Below are 9,601 nucleotides of genomic sequence, written 5' to 3'. Positions count from 1 at the left end.
ACAGAAAAACCTTGTGTCATTGTTTGGCCCATTGCTGCTGTGTTATTTTTTTTTCTTTGGAGATGAGGGAAATTCAACTATTTCCTGCTGTTATGGTTTCATCACAGCATTGAACTGAAAAACACCGTCTTCCTGTTTTCCAGTGTTTACTGTAACCAAATTGCAGGAGAGGAGGGCCTTCACTCTCAAGTCAAAGAAGGAAGAGATAATGCCCCATATCTACGTGACTGCTTATACTAAGAGGAGCTATTCTCATGATCAAAGGGAACAAGACTAGGTCAAAACCTAGTATGTGTCTGACTGCATCAGGTCAATGTGCGCTTTTGTGGGCAACACTGGAAGCGTGGCGGGTGTGTGACAGCTGCGGGACGTGTACATTTTCATTTGAAAAGCATGAAAACAGATGAGTCTTCACAATGCGACACTCGCGTATCTTGCGCAATGACTGTATATATAGTTGGACAACGCGTCTCCATCTGCTCCCATTGTACGAAATTGATGCCAAAATAGCCTCCGTGATAGGCGCTGCCATCTTGTGATGGTGACGTCATATGGAGCCAGAGACTGCGCAGTAGAGATTGGTGAGTGAAGCGGCCGTAGCCACTTCCGCTAACCCAAACACACACTTAACTTACCGAAAAAAAACAGGGATCCCGCACGCCGGCGTGTTTAACAGCAGAACAGCTTCTTTGTGTTGGTCTGAGGTTAACATTCACAGGTATGGAAACTTCAGTGGCTGTAGTGATTGTTTTAGTTTCCACTCGTGGATCGTCATCCGCTCTGCTCACCCAGAACAGATCGGCTACAGGAGCCGTATTTGTCAACAGAGCTGTCAATCATAATTTTGACCCACATTTTCATGTCCCATCTGTTAACATGGAGAAGGCGGGCTTTATGACCTATACTGCAGCAAGTCAGCAGGGGCGATAGAGAGGGTTTGGATTCACATTTAGGGAGCTGTCAGGTGGTCCATCTTTTTATACAGTCTATGATCTTGCGCAAGTGTATCTCATGCGCTGAAAATGTAGAGAATAGGAGGCTTACTAGGAGGCTCTCAGTCAAAACACACGGTCAAAATGAATTGTGATGAGTCCTATTGATCTCTGACAGCAATATTAACATCTCTTCCTGTAGTAAAAGTCACAGGCATGGAGAGTAAAGTAGGTCAACACTTCCAGTATGCTTTTTCAAAGTAAAAGCCCGATCTGGAATCTGACTCCCCTCGTGTACACAATGCTTTTATTTTCAAGTGTTTCCCGGGCCGTTGTTATTTTATTTACTTTATTTGGCTCTGAAAGTACCGTCACTCAGTCACTCAAGAAAAGAATATTAAAAAACACCATTTTGTTGACTCAAGAGAAAAGATGAAATGTGTTGCTGATTTGAATTTCTTTTTCATGTATCTTTCTAATTGTTTGGTTATTTTAGCTCTGAGATTTGGTTCAAACCAGGTCATGACATCCGTCACGAGATCCCTTTCCCTACAATCTTCCACCTAACTAATCAGTTCATGTCTAATAGAGTAATTCAGCGACACTCAAAAAAGTCAGAAGAAGGATTGTAGCATCTATCATTGCCTTGTGTGTCCTGTGTATGGGTCGGTGCAGAGAGTACACCAGTAGGGGGAGTTTGAAACACAGATGGCCTGAGCTTTCATACACTCATGTCCTTCTCTGGAGCCTCTGAGGGGTCACGATGGGATTTTTTTTCCTGGAATACTTTTGCTTTGCCTTGAAACAAGTATTTTTCCTCCTTACGATATTTTGCTGTACCTCGCACTGCATTCTGCATTCCTCCTGATCCTCAGGGAACTGAGGCAGCTGCATTGTCATGAGCAATAAGATGATATAGCTTTGGCCCTTGCTGTTGCTGTGATTGTGGCTGTAGCCATGACTCTGCTTTAGGTGTTATGGTTGAGGATCTGACACAGTGGATGTAAAATGGATATAATATTGACTGTTTGCAGGGTCGTATGCTTTAAATTAAGATGTTTGTGTTCAATTAAAGTTGCTGTATTCCTGAACTGCTTTGGTGTTTTTGCCAACACATCTGTGTAGAAGAACTGCTGGTTTAAACTTTAAGTCCTTGAATTGGAGGTGTGTTATAACTGGACTGAACATACAAATATACGTTTCCTTTAAACTAGGAAAACTTAATGTGAGGAAGACAAAAATCATTGGAGGGGAACACAAAAGAAATTACACACATTACTGTGAGCTAACACGATGGTTGTTCATTCGAAAACAGTACCCACTATGACCCTTTGGCGGCTCCATATTGCATCATTAGACTGGTATGCAAGAGGTTTTTTTCTGGTGCGATCTTTATTGTTAACTCATCATTGCTTGGTTGTTTTTGCTCTATCGTTTAATAACTTCATGTAGTTGCACATCAATTACATGAAATTTTATGCAGACATTTACGGGCCATAAAAGTAATCTGAAGACTGAGATTTCCTCCTGCGCCACCATGTGGTTGACTTTTTGAGCTTGAGGGAAATTGCTTCATGGGTTGAGATGATCCCTTAACTTTGTTCCTAGTGTCACCACCCGCATAAAATTCATGCTAATACAATTTAATTTACTAATACATTGGATTAAGACTAAATGCTGACACACTAATGACATTCTCATTAGCACAGCTGTGCTTTATCCCAAGTGCTAATTAGCAACTAAACTAACAAGCTACACTAAAGCCGTGTCCCAATCCAGCTAGCCGCAGCCTTCGAAGGTCGTATTTGAAGGCCGAATGCGTCACAGAAGCACGTGATTCCCATATTTTTATAAACTACTTATAATGCCTGCCTTCTTATTTTTGCTATTGTCTTTTAAAACAGTGTGCACACACGCCACAGTGTTGTGTTTATCCTGTATGCTCACATATGAAACTTTATGACAGGCGGATAAGGCAAACAGGATGTGAGGACAAACAATAAGTGCAATTATTACATGAAGAGGTTTGTTTCCATTCACAGAAATGTTGTGAAAGTTCTGCTTGTGCTGTTAAATAATACCTGCCTCAACCAAAAGTAAAATGTTTCATACTATATGAAATATAATCTTATTGCTTCCTTTAGGATCTGTGATGTTGATATTAGCACGGTGTGATGTATTATATGTGACGTTCCCCTGAGCCTCATGTTGTCTTCAATAAACCTGCTGGGTATCCTGCAGGCCGGAACTGTGATAGTGAAAGTCAAACACGCAAACCTGCTGATCACGTGCTCTCCTGGATTTTTATACACACAGGCTTGTTTGCTCTGGGTGTTGTCCAAGGTAAAATGGGAGTCATGTAATGCTAACACAGATAACTGCAGGAACTCACTGTGCTGCAGCCAAGCCTTTAATGTCGACTTTTTCCTCATCCTGTTGTTTTAGGGGGTGTTTTCACTCATCCAGCAATGTTCATAGTGACCAGTGATCTAAAAATGTTAGATTTGAGGTGTCTCCAAAAACACAATATGCGCTGTCCTACAACATCCAATTTTTAACGTACATTAAATGTGTTTATCAACACGTCGTCTGTATTTTTAAGGTCTGACATAAATGCTCGGATAATTTCTTTCCACATGAAACAGCTGAAGTTTGACTCCAGCTTTGTTTACATCCGTTTTTTACCACCTTGCGTTCTTTCCTGACTTTGTTGGCACATTCATGAATCTAAGAATGTGAATATCCAGACAGTGTCTCATGTGTGACGTCCACGGTTGGCTCCGGTTGTAACTCTTGATTTTCCTGGCTGACGGTCGCTTTCCTTTTCAGACTGTTTGCGTCATCTGAGTGTCGAGTTTGTTTCTTTTTCTTTGGATTTTCACTTATTGTTGAAGTTGTATCTGTAGTCATCCATCTTTTCTTTGTTTGTTCAGCCATAGTAGATTACTGTTTACTCGCAACACTTGCAGAGAGCGGAAAAGCAGCCGCTTAGCTCCGCCTACCCTCTCTGGCAGACCAACCACCGCTGGCTGATGGAAAACGCGTCACTAACTGGGCGCCGCTTGAGTCGCCACAGACACCCAGTCTGTAATACTGCACATGCAAAGGCCTTCATCAGTGGGCCATAGGCTCAATCACCATTGTGTTACCTCATTCGGCGATAGATAGAGACTTAACAGACATTTATTTAAATGAAAACATTTGAGATTATTACTTTAAACAGAACTTCAGAAAGTTCCATGTGTATAATGTACAGCACATATTTGAACCATGTTACACAAATGGTTTATTATGAGACACAAATGAACGAAAACAGCAAGACAATGTGACTATGTGACTTTTAATACATATTAATGAATCATGATTAAAATGAATTTTTAAGAAAAGTTTAACATGTAACATGGTCCATAATGGTATTTATGAATTGCATGAATAACGCACAAAAACCTTTTAAAACATATGAATGTGTCACATAGAGAATGCCAAAGGTCATGGCAGTAAGCAGGATACTTCCCTAAAGATGTAGATGTCCCTGATTGTGTCCGGATAAAAATAACATCAGAGTGGATGGTTTAGCTCAGCTGGCAGAGCAGGCGCCCCATACGCAGAGGCTACAGTCCTCCGCGCACTGATCGCAGGTTTGACTCCCAGCCTGCATTGGTGCATGTCATCCCCCACTCTCTACTCCCCACATTTCCTGTCTCACTTCATCTGTCCTATCTAATAAAGGCAAAAGCCAAAAAAAAAAATCTTTAAAAACAACATCAGTGCAGAGATTCAGTCCCATGTATTTAACACAAAGAAAATTGAGTGTAAAAAAACCCTGTCTGACTAACCTTTTCCACAGACTGTGTTCATGTTTATTTACTCAACAGGAAGATGACAAGGCGGCGGTTGAGCTTACAAGAGAATTGGATTTCTAGACGCGGCGCATGGCTCAACTGAACGCTGGGAAAACAAACCAGAGAGGGAGAAAATGGGAGCAGATCCTTACATGTATGAGATTCACAATGAAATGTCTGCTTAATACATCTGTTTTGATTTCTATGTTTAACTGAATTCTCTTAAAATGTGATCTAATCAGAACATTAGAATAGAATTGTGTTACAGTCAGTTGGGAGTTTGTGATTAACATCTTTAGCCTCCTAATTTGAACTCTGCTTTTGCATCACATTAGAGCAACTTTAATAAACACATAAAAACTCTTTGTATGCCAAGTTGTCAGTCAATGTGAAAATGTTTGGCCTGTCTGGGAAGGACAGATGGCCCACCCTGTGCAAATAAAAGTCTCACTACTTTATTCTTCCTGTTTAAACCAACATTGTGTTGATAATTCATAGACTTTTAAAGGCCTTTGCATTCCTTTGCAGATCCTGTATCAGCACACCTTCTGCTGCTTTTCCCTGTAAGACATGCATGCAGCATATTAGGTGTTAATAAAGAGGTGTCACATGTCAATTTACAGTTGAGGTCATGCATTGCCACTCTGTCCTATGGATTCATGACATGTGACTGGGGGCTTAATCCCAAACTGGCCTCTACATAACCTCATAACCACTGCACACTTTAAACAAAAAAATGCTTCAGAATGTTTGATTTACCAGTTTAATCAGTTATTTCCCAACAGGAACTCAAACCAGTAGCAGGTATAATATGATATTTAATACCATATTAAGGCCTGCAGGGGCCCCACATCAGATATACAGACCCTTTGAAGTCTAGTCAGGGAAGGCGGTGTGGAGGCTTGTCTCCCTGCCTTTCTCCCTCCTGGTTAACTAGACATGTGATTAGCATTGCTGTCTGCTACTTAGTTTGCCCTTCAGTTCGCCTGCTCTGCCCTCAGAGGGAATACTGCCTGCAGGCTACTCTGTCAATGCCAAGGTAGGTCATATTTACACAGATTCAGCTAAAAGATGTTGATGCTGTTTGTATGTCGGAGAGGTGACTGACAATCCTGTTGTTGCTTTGTGTTTGAGATTTGTACTTAATCTGACAGTGGACGACAACGATTTGACTTTTTTGTTTGGACCAAACGTCTGTCAAAAAGTGTTCCAACTTGTGTTTCAAGACACAGTTCATGTATTCAGGAGGTTTTTAAATATATATATTAGCCAAATAGCTTGTATTAGCTTCTGTTAGAGCTACTGTGATGTCAGGTCACCTGTTTAAAACTCCATATAAGAGCGTGCAGAGTGGTTTATATTGAAATAAAGTCAGAATGTAGGCTTTATCTGTGCTGTTCTTTAGCTGGTTAAACTATCCCAGCTTTGTGTGCCACCACACCTGTTATCAAGGTAAACCATCCTTCCGCAAACACTGTGAGTTCTTCTATTCTGAACCTGTCCAGCTGAGCATTACGACAAATTTAATACAGAGAATATTTGCCGACACATTGGAATTCACCGGCCAAGAAATAAAGACTAAGATACTTGTGAATATTCGTATTGATTCTAAATACATAATAAGGTGCATGTTTTTATTATGTCCTCTTAATTCAACACTGAAAGATACCAAGATGCTCACACCTGCTTAGCAAATACATATAGTGCTTTATTATACTGTTTATTATTCAAGAGTAAGAATAAAACTGTGGGAAAGTTTTCAGCATTATGTTATGGCTCTATGGAAACAGTGTTTGCCTCAGATTCTGCCGGTCAGATGAGACTCGTAGGCTTGTTTTGACCTCATGCAGAGGCAGAAATTAGATTAGACTAGATTAGGCAATTAGACGATGATGTGATGCTCTGAGCATTCCTTTACATCTTACCCGGTTACATAGGAGTCTTTGCATGCAACTTGGAGGACATATGTCAGGTGTGTGTGTGTTCACGTGTGCATCCTCTGTAACTCATGCATTATGAAACTGGACCATGTGAAATATTTGGGTAGGCTTCGTTTAACTTGATTATGATCCCCTGCAATGTGATGGTTGAACTGTGCCAGACCTGCCCAGATCACAGGACAGAGGCATATTGCAGACAATTGAACAGCAACTAATCTAGACCATCGACCCAAGCCACTGGCCCTCGATTAATACCATTATTCCCGTCTGCTGTTTTCAATGAAAAAGTTAAAAATGATTGTACATGACCTGCTCATGACCAAAAAGCAGACCAAAAAAGTAACTGGTAAACATGGCTGAGCAGATATTTCCCTCAAGAGTTGGTAGAGACCAAAAACAGAACAGCAGTGACTAATGGGCCTACAATTAGAGGAAGACGTACTTTACTAATCCCTGAGGGGACATTACGTGTTTTCACATGCACAAGCAGGACCCTGTGGACTTGCACTAATGGAGAGATGTCAGAGTGAGGGGGCCGCACATGGACATGTGCCCCGAGCAGCTGGGGGATTCAGTGTCTTGCTCAAGGACACCTCGACAGTGCTCAGGAAACAAACTGGCACCTCTCCAGCTATCAGCGCCAATCCATGTCATCCATGGTCCATTGAACTGGCCACCTACCAGTTCCAGACACAAGCACCAGTCCAGATGCCCTGTATACAGTATATAGAAATATAGTTGTGTGAATATGCAACCTCAGGACCAATCCGCTATCGTTTGATGACAATAGCCTCTGGGAGCACTGACTGACTTTTCAGGGCTTCTTGTGTTCCAGTAGAGATATGGGACTTCCTTTTCAGTGTGCTGCATTGTTTACAGTCCTACGAGCAACTTGAGAAACGAGTTGAGCTACGACTTCTAAAATCGGATTGTTTTAATAGAGATTAGTTAAAGCTTGATGGTTGTCAGATGACAGGATACAAGCCGGGATGGCATTACAGCAGACTGCGTTTCACCTCTTGTGCTCTCCACATGACTGTTTTCCTGTTTACACCAAGTTTACGTATACAACAGTATGTATATGTATATGTATATGTATACACTTACTGTGACTACAAACAGAAACCAGAAGGCTCCAGACACCAAAAATCAAATGTGCAATAGTGTAAAATACAGGTCTTTTACTTCTTTATGATGTGTAATTTAATTACAGTTTTGTCTACTTCTTTCTTACTGCCAGCTCTCATGTTTGGGCCTCCTGACTCACTGTTTACAGTTCTGACAGAAACCTCCTGCATGGGCAGTTTTTATCGGGGGTGCAGCCCCACTGGCCGATAAGCTTCTGACTAACAGCTTATTATCAGGGATCTTCTTAACAGCATTAAGTGCAGCTGAGTTTTGGTCAATACTGGCAACCTAAAACATCCATGAACAGCACAGATAACGTATGATTATTAGATAGACTTTATCAATCTTGTTGAAGAGTCCTGTCAGTGAGCTTGTGGGCTCTGTTTGGACATGCAGACACCACATGGGAGGACAGACCTACAGAGGTGACGTTACAGCCATGATCTATTGAGTTTGGCAGATCAGCTTTCTCTATCAGAGCTGCAAAGTTTTGGAACTCAGTACCAAAGAGAGTGCTGCAATTTTAATGATTTGAAATGATTACTGCAACTCCCTACTGGTAGGCCTTCCTGCATGCACATTGAAACCTCGATCCAGGATCCAGAGTGCAACAGCACGACTGGTCTTCAGTCAACCCAAAACAGCACTCCACTGCTCATATCCCTCCACTGGCTCCCAGTCGCCGCTCGCATCAAATTCAAACCCTGTTACTTTCTTACAAGACAGCAACAGAAACGGCTCCTGCCGACCTGAACGCCCTCATTCAGGTCTACACTCCGTCCCGCCCACTACGCTCTGCCAATGAAAGGCGCCTGGTACTCCCATCACCACAGGGCCCTAAGTCTCTAACTAGACTCTTCTCCTCAGTCGTCCCCCGGTGGTGGAACGAGCTACCAAACTCCATTCGGTCTGCAGAGTCCCTTTCACCTTTAAGGAGCTAAAGACCCAGCTCTTTATGAACACCCCTGACCTTAATGATACTGATGATACTGATGATGATGACATCGAGGATGTAGTTTATACTGACTAGGATTTTCATGATGATGATGATGACTATACTGATCTTGTTGATGTTGCTGATGATGATTATTATTATTTAAAAAAAAAACAACAGTGTCCAACCGCACTTGAAGCTGTTTGTTGGCACTGACTTCGTTCCCTCCTGTCTTGATCGTTGCTTGTGTTGTATTAACTCTCAGATGTCCGTCGCTTTGGACAAAAGTTAAATTAAATTGTAACATTGTAACATGTTACATGAAATCTTGGCTAAAATGCACCCAGTCATGTACCCATCACATAAACGCAAACACTTTTTGTGTTAATCTTGTGTAATCTGAAATTTGTTCTGTCTGGTCAGAGTGTTTTTTATTCTTTTTACTTGTAATTGTTCTTTGTTTCCTGCCCAGAGACTACAGACGCCAATTAGCTTATAGCTAACTCTGAAGCTGTGCATTGTCCCTGTCAAATAAACAAATAAATAAAAATAAAACATTACTCGCTGGATGGTATGTCCACATTGCTGCTATATTAGACTGGGTAAGTCTAGGACATGTTGCACATGATCTGTTGCACATGATATTTTTGGGAAAAAAATGCAAGTGACCTATTTATTACAATGTGTAGTGTTTCGACCGCAGTTCACGTTTAAATACTAACTTCATGTAAAATCCTTCTCACTTTCCTAACACTTTAATTTGTGTTATTTTTTATATTCCCCTCTTTTATTCCACCAGGGAGCCTGCCGACTGTTTGATCAAAA

This window comes from Semicossyphus pulcher, unplaced genomic scaffold, assembly GCF_022749685.1.
Source record: "Semicossyphus pulcher isolate SPU_LCO1_2020_fin unplaced genomic scaffold, fSemPul1.0.p SCAF_15, whole genome shotgun sequence".
Classification (NCBI taxonomy): domain Eukaryota; kingdom Metazoa; phylum Chordata; class Actinopteri; order Labriformes; family Labridae; genus Semicossyphus; species Semicossyphus pulcher.
This window is presented reverse-complemented; position numbering follows the sequence as displayed.